The sequence below is a fragment of the Mytilus edulis genome, chromosome 12 (genome assembly GCF_963676685.1).
Source record: "Mytilus edulis chromosome 12, xbMytEdul2.2, whole genome shotgun sequence".
Lineage (NCBI taxonomy): Eukaryota > Metazoa > Mollusca > Bivalvia > Mytilida > Mytilidae > Mytilus > Mytilus edulis.
Window position 1 is genome coordinate 19,929,301 of NC_092355.1, and position 12,819 is coordinate 19,942,119.

At 33.3% G+C, this 12,819-nt stretch overlaps 1 pseudogene; it reads right to left on the reverse strand.

Annotated features, from left to right (window-relative positions):
• Positions 1-3,259: 3,259 nt before the first annotated feature.
• On the reverse strand, positions 3,260-10,251 carry LOC139497495 (uncharacterized; annotated as a pseudogene).
• Between the last annotated feature and the right edge of the window lie 2,568 nt (positions 10,252-12,819).

The following is a 12,819-nucleotide window of genomic DNA, read 5'->3' on the forward strand; positions in this document are numbered from 1 at the left end:
AATGGTTTTAACAGCTGTTTTTAAATATTTTCTAGAATTTTTGATTAATGCTGGGCGCAGTTGCAAAAATGACGATAACATACTTCCAATTTGATGTATTACGATATTATAAAAAGCCTAATACGTGGTTGACTTGTACAAGTATAGTCAAACGAATACATGTTTTTGATAAATTTTATCTCTATGTTGGTTCCATTATGCTGTTGTTGGAAATGCTAGATAACAGAGATTATTTATTTCATTAATCATTTCAGTTTTATCCAAAAACATATAGGTCCCTTTTTACTAAATACAATATGTTTTTTTTATCTAAAACTTTAATCGGAAACCAATGATTTAGCCTGCTTTAAGATAACATTATAATCATCTGTTATAGATGCAGCTCAAACATCATATTCGGCATCAGCTAAAACAAATAAAGAAATTGGAGAGTATCCCCATTACAGGATAAATGTCAAAGAGTAATGCTATGTGCAATGTTTTACATTATAGCAGTTAGCATTTATATATATTATGTGACTGTATATTACATTAATTTGTAGGATCCTTTACTATAGATAATTTAGCTGATCTGTAACATTAACATCTTCATGCCTTATATATCATGTACTGTAGTACGCCACTAGATTAAAACTGACGAGGAAAGGTAACACACGGCCAGCGAAAGCTCTATTTTTGTAGAGCCCAGGTGGTCGTGTGGTCTAGCGGGACGGCTGCAGTGCAGGCGATTTGGTGTCACGATATCACAGTAGCATGGGTTCGAATCCCGGCGAGGGAAGAACCAAAAATTTGCGAAAGCAAATTTACAGATCTAACATTGTTGGGTTGATTATTAGACGAGTTGTATATACATTATGTACACAGCCATGTATCACCATCATTGATGGCGATCCGATGGATACATCTGTTGTAGAGTTGTCACTGACTCAGACGTACTTATAAATATAATTATTTTCTGTGACTGTATATTACATTAATTTGTAGGATTCTTTACTATAGATAATTTAGCTGATCTGTAACAATAACATCTTCATGCCTTATATATCATGTACTGTAGTACGCCACTAGATTAAAACTGACGACGAAAGGTAACACACGGCCAGCGAAAGCTCTATTTTTGTAGAGCCCAGGTGGTCGTGTGGTCTAGCAGGAAGGCTGCAGTACAGGCGATTTGGTGTCACGATATCACAGTAGCAAGGGTTCGAATCCCGGCGAGGGAAGAACCAAAAATTTGCGAAAGCAAATTTACAGATCTAACATTGTTGGGTTGATGTTTAGACGAATTGTATATACATTATGTACACAGCCATGTATCACCATCGTTGATGGCGATCCGATGGATACACCTGTTGTAGAGTTGTCACTGACTCAGACGTACTTATAAATATAATTATTTTATGTGACTGTACATTACATTTATTTGTAGGATCCTTTACTATAGATAATTTAGCTGATCTGTAACAATAACATCTTCATGCCTTATATATCATGTACTGTAGTACGCCACTAGATTAAAACTGACGAGGAAAGGTAACACAAGGCCAGCGAAAGCTTTATGTTTTAGAGCCCAGGTGGTCGTGCGGTCTAGCGGGACGGCTGCAGTGCAGGCGATTTGGTGTCACGATATCACAGTAGCATGGGTTCGAATCCCGGCGAGGGAAGAACAAAAAATTTGCGAAAGCAAATTTACAGATCTAACATTGTTGGGTTGATGTTTAGACTAGTTGTATATAAATTATGTACACAGCCATGTATCACCATCATTGATGGCGATCTGATTGATACATCTGTTGTAGAGTTGTCACTGACTCAGACGTACTTATAAATATAATTATTTTCTGTGACTGTATATTACATTAATTTGTAGGATCCTTTACTATAGATAATTTAGCTGATCTGTAACAATAACATCTTCATGCCTTATATATCATGTACTGTAGTACGCCACTAGATTAAAACTGACGAGGAAAGGTAACACACGGCCAGCGAAAGCTCTATTTTTGTAGAGCCCAGGTGGTCGTGTGGTCTAGCGGGACGGCTGCAGTGCAGGCGATTTGGTGTCACGATATCACAGTAGCATGGGTTCGAATCCCTTTTGGTGTCACGATATCACAGTAGCATGGGTTCGAATCCTCTTTTTGTGGTTTTTTTATATATATATATATAAAAAAACACAAAAAGAGCCCCACAATAGTATCTCTTAACATCTTCATTTATAGTTTTACGAGTTTTTGAACATTGTTCGGTGCACGTTTTATGTTGCCGAGAGATAACTCAATATCCATGATCATTGCATACCCTTATTGGAACACTGGGTAAGTTTGAATAAGAAGAATTCGTGCAAAACGTTACCAAACGCTCAAAGCACATTACCAAATATAAAACATTACATCCCTTCCGCTATCCATGATACTTATAAATTTTATGATATATTTCCATCAACAGATTAATAGTTAGTCGTCTGATTTATGCTTTATACAAAAGATTACTACTCCTCAGAAAATAAATTATTCAAACGTTAACAAATATTTTCAGTAATCTTGCAAACTATACTCGTAACAGAAATAGGACGACAATTCAGTAATGAATGTAAACAACCTTTTCCATTAGAAATAAAATGTACATGTATTGAGGTCCAAAACATTAGACCTGTTTACTGATATGAGATATATCAAATGGTTTAACTAAGGTGTAAAAATTAATCCAAAAGCTTCTTTTTTACATTCTTTGAATTGTATAAGCAAATTGACAGTTGAAGTTTTTTTATTTTGGCAACAAATGGATGCACGTAAGATGGTGGCGTTTGGTGAGTTGGAAAAAGGGGGGGGGGGGGGGGGGGTTGCATCTCTGATTTAAAAACAAAATGAACACAGAATTAGCAATTCGCCACCATTTATCTATTTATCGTAAAAATGATTAATTCAAGTTTTCACTTTATGGTAACCATGTTACAAAGTTTCTCATGTATCTTTCTATTTTTGGGTAGAATTAATGGTTTTTATTTGGCCGTACTGTCATATTGCTATAGGTATATTTAAAACCACCATTTCAAAGGTCGTTGAATCTCCGTCAAAAACTTCGGTTTAAGTGAACATCATCCGTGCCTTTTTAGTGGCAACTTCACTTTCTTCTATTTGTGAGAGAGCAATTGACAAAATATGATGGTATATTGCATGAATGTGTCTGCAAATTAAATTCTTATAAATGATAATTAACACTGATGTCATTAGGGAATTGTGATTTTACCGTATTTTGGTAATTATATTTTAAGTGCACGCCAGGTATTTTAAATTATGTTTGTATCCGCTACTGTTTCTGGGTCTACAAAATTCACGGAACGATTGACTTGTAAATGCTCAAATCCCTCTGAACCTAGACAATCATATGCTTTCCAACAATCACTAATAATTGTTGTTCCTGGTTTTATATTGTCTTTAATTAATTTTAGTAATGTTTTTTTTTTTGTTCGATTTTCCACTGTGGCAAAAAAAATGTTTGCTGTCTCCATTCAATACATCCAAACTTGTTGAAATAGATGAAAGTAAATTTTGGGATAAGAAAATACCACAAAGGGCGTCAAGTAGAAGGTCAGCGGGTGACTGACCTTCTACTTGACGCCCTTTGTGGTATTTTCTTTTCCCAAATTTACTTTCATCTAATTCAACAATTACGCTATCACCTCCTATTTTTTCACTGTCTATTTCCAAAATTTCTATACAGACTTCACGGCAAAAATTGTACCAATCTACGACTGTTTGGTTACAATGGAAAGTTCATGCTTTACAAATTATTGGTTATTTTGTAAGTCCAGAAATGTGTAATAAATATTTTTTTTCCCAAACTTAAATTATGTCCTTGAAACCAGGATTCGTTTCTGATAGAAACCTTATTACTACATTTTTTGTTGCTGCACTTCCAATAAAAAAATGTCGTTTGAAAAAGAAATGTATTCTCTTAATCCAAAATGTCCAAGTTGAATCCAATAAGGATAAATTTTGTCTCATAGAAAAATCGGTATTTTTTAGCCGATAGATTTTTGTTCCCATTTTTATCGGCTATAATAGTTATTTTGAAAAATAAAAACGATAATCATTCATTGATTTTACGTTACGGTTGACTATGACGTCACTTATTTCATGAATATTTATGACGTAGAGGTCACAGATAATGAAATTTTTATCACGTGATATATACCTACCTGAGTAACGGAAGCGTGGACATTTTGTACACCTACCAAGACGTATTTCTGCTAGCTTTTGTAATTATAATTTAAAAAACTGTTCAAAACAACAGTTTTTTAAACAGAACTTCACCTGGGGAATTCGATTTTGATCTTATTTATTTTTTAATTTTTAGGCTATTTTCGTTTTTAACTTATTGGCGCGACCAATCCCTATATACTAGTATTAAGTATAGTTTCCTGTACTTTTTATGGGGTCCGCTAAAGTAGAAGTAAACGCAACTTAACAACGTGGAATGCAAAATTCAACGTCTAACAATGGTCGCCATTACATGTTGACAACGTCGTCTAGAGAACCATATCACAGAGCACCGAAATCCTTAGGGAGCTACAATTTGATTTCTAGGGGGGAGGGCTAGGATGGAATTTGAAAAAAATAGGCAGGACAGGAGTTTTGAGTTAAAAAAAAAGGCAGGATCAGAGACACTTTGCCAAAAAAATGCAGGATGACAATTTAGGTAAAAAAAGTCAGGATAAACTAATACAAAAAAAGGCAGGACCGAATAGAGTGAAAAAATAAAAAGGCAGGACAGAGATTACAACTAAAAAAAATGCAGGACAAAATTGTTCATCCTATTCAGGCCATTTACATGTGTATGCCCGGACCTTGGCGAGAGGTCTGATGTGCAACAGCAGGTCCAAGGCATTGGACATCCTAGTATGATACGAAACCACATAAAACTCTCTCGTTCTCGAGAAAGAGATACCACTTCTGTCATTAAAAACCTCGTCAATAGCCACATTTTTTAACGTTTTTTTATGTATCTTCCACATTGTCCCACTTGATTCAATATTTCAGAGCTTGCATTTCTTATCGTGATTTCCTTGATATAAGATTGCTGCTTACAAGGAAACTATTGAACCAAGAATTTCGTATAGTGAAATTGAAATCATTCTTCAAAAATTTACAGTCGTCATCTCGAGTTTGATTCACAAATAACAACGGACATGTTTCAATTGCTGTAACCACAATCCTGTCCCTTTTCTGCGAATGTGACCTACCGAATTGGATCTTATAGCAGGGTTGTACTAACACGAGCAACACGACGGGTGACACATTGGGAGCAGAATCTGTTTTTCCTTCCGAAGCACCTGATATAATCTCCTGTTTTTCATGCGGTCCTTGTTACTTTTCTACTGATCAGTCTAAATATCCCATGGGTATCTTTCGCCTCACTTTCATAGTGTAGTTTGTTTTTTTGTGTAATTTTTTATTGTGTGGATTTAGAATGTTATGGTATTACTAATTTGTTTTATAAAAGAAGAACAAACAGATACTTTTCAATATGGTTAAAAGGAGATTGGTATAAAACAATCAATCAGATTTGATAGAGATTATACAAAAAGCAGGTCTTCATCTCTATGTTGTGTTCTATATTTTGTTCTTACCTTTTTACCCGCAAATTTTGTTAATGAACACAAAAATAATTATTTTTTATTGATGGTCAGGTCACTGTGTCTACACCACACCGGCAAAAATTGCTCGGACTCGATGGTATCTAACATCCGGCACAATGACGGAACATCAATAGACAAACGAAAGGTAGGTTTCTCCTTATTTTTTTATTTTTATTTATGATATCGAATAATATATATACATATACACCCATTTTCTATTGTGAGATGCAATATTTTCTACATCCGTTCTATATTAATGGATAAATAAGTAAAAATGATGTCAAAATGACAAATTGAGTGAACCTTGCCCCGAAATTGTTTAATTTCTCATTAAATTGTTCACATTGTACGGAAACAAAGGTACGGGAAGATAGATACTGACACGGAGATTGCAAATTTAGTTATTATAAGCATCTCAATACTTGTATTTCTGTGTATGGAACGAAAAAAAAAGGTCATGTCAAATTAAAATAAACCGGTTTCGTCAATGTTGTTTACTTCACAATCACCCGGTTTCGTCTATATATATCACCCGTTTTTCTGTTTTTTTTAAACAAACAATTTATGAAAAGCAACGTTGACACGGATCTGAACACTGTCTTTCGAGAATTTAAATATATATTTTTTGTAAAGTAAACTTGGCGTGTTAAAATCTATTTTAAACGGGCACTTTTGGACATAGGTAATTATGGTAATACACATTTTCCTAATGAAAGGCGTATCCCTTATTTCACTTAACTTCAAACTAATTTTTAAATGGAATATAAATACTCAATAACAAACACTGGTATCTAATTATTTATAACATTATTAAATTTTCTTTGTTTATTATAGTAGTATGTGAAGATGTAAAAATAAAAAGATGTGTTTTGATAGTGCCCTAATTTTAATTTACTATACTATACACTGAGTTTACAATATTTACTAGCAATTATTAATACATTTATTCATTCAATTATTGACGAATAGTCACAAACCGAGTATAGTCTATACTATTCTGCACAAATTAATTATGCATGCAGCCCTGCAAGATTTTCTGGTCTTATATATACTTTGCTACTCGCGCACTAACGCGAGTTTTCACACTTAAGCATCCATAACATAGCATTGAGAAATCGGATTATGTGAGTTGGATTATGTTTATTATCAACAAGAAAGAAATCGTTAGATCTGTGTAACATACTTGTATATTTTCCAGTCAAACCTTTTAACTTTTGATATATGCAGCTTTATACAAATAGTCCAAAAAGCTGTGAATTCGAATCACTATGTCTCGGTTGTTTAAAAATATCAAGGAGAATGTTTATAATAAACATAATCCAACTCACATAATCCGATTTCCCGGGTGTCCCTGTTTTCTCATTTCAAAATATATTGACCAACGTCGATGTACGATCTTCATAACACAATGGCGACAGTACAGTCCCAGTTTTAGTTTTAGCAGTATAGTTACAATTAGTGATAAATAAATTTTATTTTAATGCATGGTAGTTGTAATCCTACATTACATTACACTACGGATCCAGGGGGGGGGCGGTTCCGGAACCCCCTTTGTTTTGACCTATCAATGCATTTGAATGGGGACATATAGTTGGAACACCCCCCCCCCCTTGTCCTGGATTGGGAACCCCCTTTTTAAAATGGCTGGATCCGCCCATGCATTCATTTTCTATGTCGGTTATATACATTTGTCTTAATATCAACGTTTATCCTTAAGAAGATTTATTTTTAACGATGATAGAAAAGATTACAGACATAGAATGATTAGATTACTTATAATGGTGTCCATCCTTTTGTGCGAGAAAATCACATATCAATTGTGTATTCCGATTTTTAAGACCTTAAACTTTAATTTCAAGTTTAAACATGTTCAACATATTTACCCATAACTCATACAGAAACGCATATTTAGAGAGCTTTAACCTCAATCTGCTGTTAAAAAATTTCGGAATGCAAAGAAAAAATTTAAATATTTGTGTTCTATAAGAGTAGAAATTCAAGTGTTTGCTTATTATTTATTTAAATCTGAGACTGATCATATAAATAATAAGCCGTTTTCCTGTGAAAGATTTTGTTTTCCAATGACCCACAAAACTCATTTTTAACGCTGAAGTTAAATTATCAATAATAGTGTAATGCGACTATGATTTTTTTTTATTTGACCAAACCGGGTTATCCATTGTGAAATCTATGACGAAACCGGGTGGTAAACATTGACGAAACCGGCCAGTTCCATTTTGACATGACCCATTTCTTTCGTTCCATACACAGAGATACAAGTATTGAGATGTTCATAATGACTAGTTTTGCAATCTCCGTGTCAGTATCTATCTTCCCGTACCTTTCTTTCCGTACAATGTGAACAATTTAACGAGAAAATTAAACAATTTCGAGGCAAGGTTCACTCAATTCGTCATTTTAACTTGCATTTTTACTTATTTCTCCGTTAATATAGAACGGTTATAGAAAATATTGCATCTCACAATAGAAAATAGTTGTATATGTATATATATTTTTCGATATCATAAAAAAAATAAAAAAAATAAGGAGAAACCGACCTTTCTTTTGTCTATTGATGTTCCGTCATTGTGCCGGATGTTAGATACCATCGAGTCCGAGCAATTTTTGCCGGTGTGGTTTAGACACAGTGCAGTTGTAACATTCAATTGCAATCCACTTATTGTATCCATCGTGAATAGAATTCACATTAGATTCAGACTTCGATATAGAAAATGAACTATTGAATATAATATCATACCATTTGATTAAAAAGTAAATTTCGTTACTTTTGTCTTCAATTACAAGTAATTGAAGAAAGCATTATACAGCTTGTTTGCTCATAACTAGTTCTTTTAATTCATTTAGTTTAAAATATAGTTGTTTCCAAAATTCATGTTTACACCCGGGGGTTTTAACGTAAACGTAACATCGCGCCTATAAAAGACAAAATTTACAAAGAATAGAGAAAAATGGCCCAAAAAAATTTAAGAATACAAAGAAAATAATGAGATGCTAAGATATAGAGTAGATAATAAAAGGTAAAATGTATAAAGAATAGAGAAAAATGCCTTAAAAATTTGAAGAATACAGAAATGAAGGACTCCCATCCATATCACCTTCATGGTCATTGTATATGCATGCAGTGAATTTTGAAAATGTGGTTTAAAAAAACGGTAATTTCTGTTGAATACTTCTTCGAAATTAGGACGTATTGAGGAAAGAAAATAAGTCCAATAAAGTTTAATGAAATATGAAAAATTACAAACTTTATTTCACAAATAAGTCAACTCCGAACTTTCAATTTAATGAAAATTTTGCTGACATTTTTCGGACCAAATTAAAAAATAAAGTTTCTGTATATGCCAAATTTACGACGAAGAAGTAAACGGTATTTTTTCAATTTATCTTGTTAAATACAATTAACTCCTAATTGTCAAACATCTAACGATGTAACATTCATTTATTTCTGTTTTATTAAAAGTGACAAAAACGGGTTAATTACTTAATTCTTCTGAATTTTATTTCATTAAAGATTTTCAATTACCATAATCCTATCATTTCAGTTCTATATTATTCAACAATTTTTTAAACTGTAGATACAACAGTTTACAAAAAAAGTCTTCAGTGTGCACATGTTCGTCTTTAATAGTTGTTTATTGGAAAATTTGTAATCACTGTTGATATTCTAAATAACCATTGGCCATGCATAAGTATGACACGCGCCGAAAAAAAACATTTAGCGATAACTTCATAAATAGTGCTTGCATAGTCGTCAGACAAGCATGCAAAACGAATGGTTTTCGAATTTGTCAATTAATTTTCATTTTTTTTTTATTTGATAATATGTTTTGTAAGCACCAAGTAGTCTTGAGCGGTGATAAGACGCTCTTATTAATTAAACGTATGCTCACATTGTATTATGTTAAAACTTTTTTTCTAATATTTCGATATAGATATCCCGTCAAGACAATATGTTCACATGCAATTAATTTCAATTCTCCCTCATACATTCGTCCGAATTTAAAACATTTCCTATCTATCTACATGGCTAAATAAGAGGCAAGTCCAAATGCAGGCTTGGTTTGCTCGCAGTTACTTCGCAGTACTAACTAAAGACTTACATGCATATACTAATCAAACCAGTTCTTCAAACTTTTACAAACTTGTTCCACAAACCACAGTTACTAAAGATAGAAATAGATAAGGGAAAATCCAAATAAAACGGAATAGAAATAAATTCCATATTTTATTTATGTTGGTATATATATATGCATAGTGCAAATTAGCTTAAATACACATGTATGCAAATTTGCAACGCGTTTTAACTTTGCATGACCAACTGTTGACTAAAATTACTTTTTTTATCTGATCCATTGACAATAATAGGAGTAATTCATGAGATATTATGCGACACATATATACAAGCAGACTATAAGTGTTAAGAAATATGACAATATTATATTATGAAGTCTTTAGCCCTGATTTATTTTCCAGGTCTGTAATAATGGTCAAATATTACTGTTCTTAAACAAGACAACGCCAAAGGACACATCAATATCGGATGCCACCAACTTACCGTGAACAGATAACAGGACCATTATAAAAACACCCATTTTTATCCAAATAAGTAGGTGAAATATCTTTACTGCCTTTAAAAATGGTCATTGGTATGAAACGTAATTTAGGAGATAACTGTATTGTATTTTAAGCTCCGACGGCATCAATTTGGGATTTGATGGTCGCAAATTAAGTTTACTGGCGACGCGTTAGCGGAGACAGTAAACGGGTATTTGCGACCATCAAATCCCAAATTGATGCCGTCGGAGCTTAAAATACAATATTGTTATCTCCATTCTAATGAAACTGACAGAAAACAACGTTAAAACATGTATTTTAAATCTGTCATATGCCATCTGCGCTTGCGCGTACGTCCCATAGCATCCAGTGTTAATTGATGCCATGTAAGAAAGTGACGTTATCCAATCAAAATAAACGTTACAAACGTTGTTGCATTAGAACTTTACATTTACTGTTTGTGTTTTGAGACATTAGTTTATCATCTTGCAATTCATGTGCAGAAACAAAAAGAAGATACAGCAGTTGAGAACTGGGACACCTTTATGGTTGCAATAACAACATTGATGGTATAGTTAGTTTAACCAGTACTCCCTGTAGCTCGGTGAATGTGATTGCTACATTCAAGGGTTCAGTCATGGTTGTCATGGTCGTCATTAAACATTACGAATTCCCCTTGAAATCTATATTAATAAACTGCTGTTATTTATATAAAAGGTATTCATCACATTCGCAAGAAACTTTATGCATTATCCCTTTCAAAACTTTATTCTCTATTCAATGTATGTATGAAAACCACTGTTACAAACCCTCATGCAAACAAATACAAAACTTTACAGCTATCATTCCGAATATTGCAAGTAACAGATCTTCAAATCAGTTCGCATTTAAAAAGATGAAAAGAGGGAAGATCCTTTTTTGGAACTTGCTCTTGACAACAAAGGACATTGTATTTAAATGCGTTTAATTCTTTATTCACTCATTAGTTATTAGATTCACCTTGAACGTGACCTACTGTTTCCAACTTATCCCAAGATTTATATTTACATAAGCAACAAGAAGGATAACTCATGTGCAGCAGAAATATACTCACCCTTCCGGATAACATGAGATCATTCACGGATATTAGTGGAGATAGTCATGATTAGTCTTTTAGGATTTTGTGTTATGTAGATTGTCTATAGATTGATATTGTTTGTTTCGTGCACTTCGTGGTCAGGTCGGGTTTTACTTTTTCGTTTAAATAACCCTTTGTTATTGTTCGCCTATCTTTTTCATGTTTTCAAAATTAGTGCATTGATATGCCTCATGATGAATATTCTCTTCATGATAAGTATATTGTTGTTCCTGCTGACAAAGCTTCAAATAATAGTGTCTTTGTATGTAAATCGTATTACTACGAATGCCGTATAAAAAATAGGAATAAATGAGCACTCAGGTAATCCCACATAGAAAGACTTGTCATTTGACAAATCAGAGGACTTACCTTGTTTGTATTGGAAACCCAAGCTTCACAAATTCCGTACAAACAACAGTATATTGCCGGCTCATTTGCATGTTTCACTCTACAATTGTCCAATAGATTGACTAAAATTCTGTCCGCAGTGCAAGAGAGTCTTTAGAAATTCTGTGAAACTGTTTACTCGCGTAGTGGTATTAGCCATATGTGGATTCTTAAAAATTCTAAAAAATGTTTGATTTCTCAACCTTTTATACCACCATTCCCCATCTGAAATTGAAAATCAATTTATTACTTTTTGTAATCACTAGGCATATTTTGGCACTAGTGAACAAAAGGATAACACATGTTACACAGAGGAACAAGTGAACAGTATGTTGGAGTTTCTTATCGACAACATATTTGTTGAATTTGGAGGTAGACTTTTTTCAACAAATTGTCGGCATTTCTATTGGTAGGAACTGCACATCTCTCTTGTCGACCTTTTTTTAATATCATATGAATCGGAGTTCCTTCAGACAAAAACAAGAAGATCAAAGCATCCAGATTATTCAATTGAACTTTCAGATATATTGATGACGTACTTTCCATTTCACAATCCGAACTTTTCAGATTTGGTTCCATTAATATATCCCACAGAACCAGAAATTAAAGTGAAGAAATTACAAACACGGCTTCTCCGCTCCATTAATTTTTAGACTTATATCTCGAATTTGATATACACTGTCATCTCAGTTCCAGAATCTGCGACAAACGAGACGATTTTAATTTTGAAATTATAAATTCCACCTTAGTAGCAATAAACCAACTCCACCTGCATATGGGATATACATTTCTCAACTTATTTGATATTCAAGAGCTTGTAGCTCCTACTCATAATTTGTAAAATGTCAAAAATGGCTTTGCAGAAAGTTGATGAACCAGGGTTATGCCAAAGAACGTCTCGTCCTTTTTCTAAAAAAGTTCATCGGGAGGTACCAAGACCTTGTTGATAAATATTCCGTATCAACTACACAAATAATACATGATGGTCTTGATGTATAGATTATGCGTAATGACGTTGTTTGTCATCTTAACAACATGTTATTATGTTCTTCAATTTGTCTGTGCTCAATTATTAATATTACATTTACGGTTCGGTCTTTTT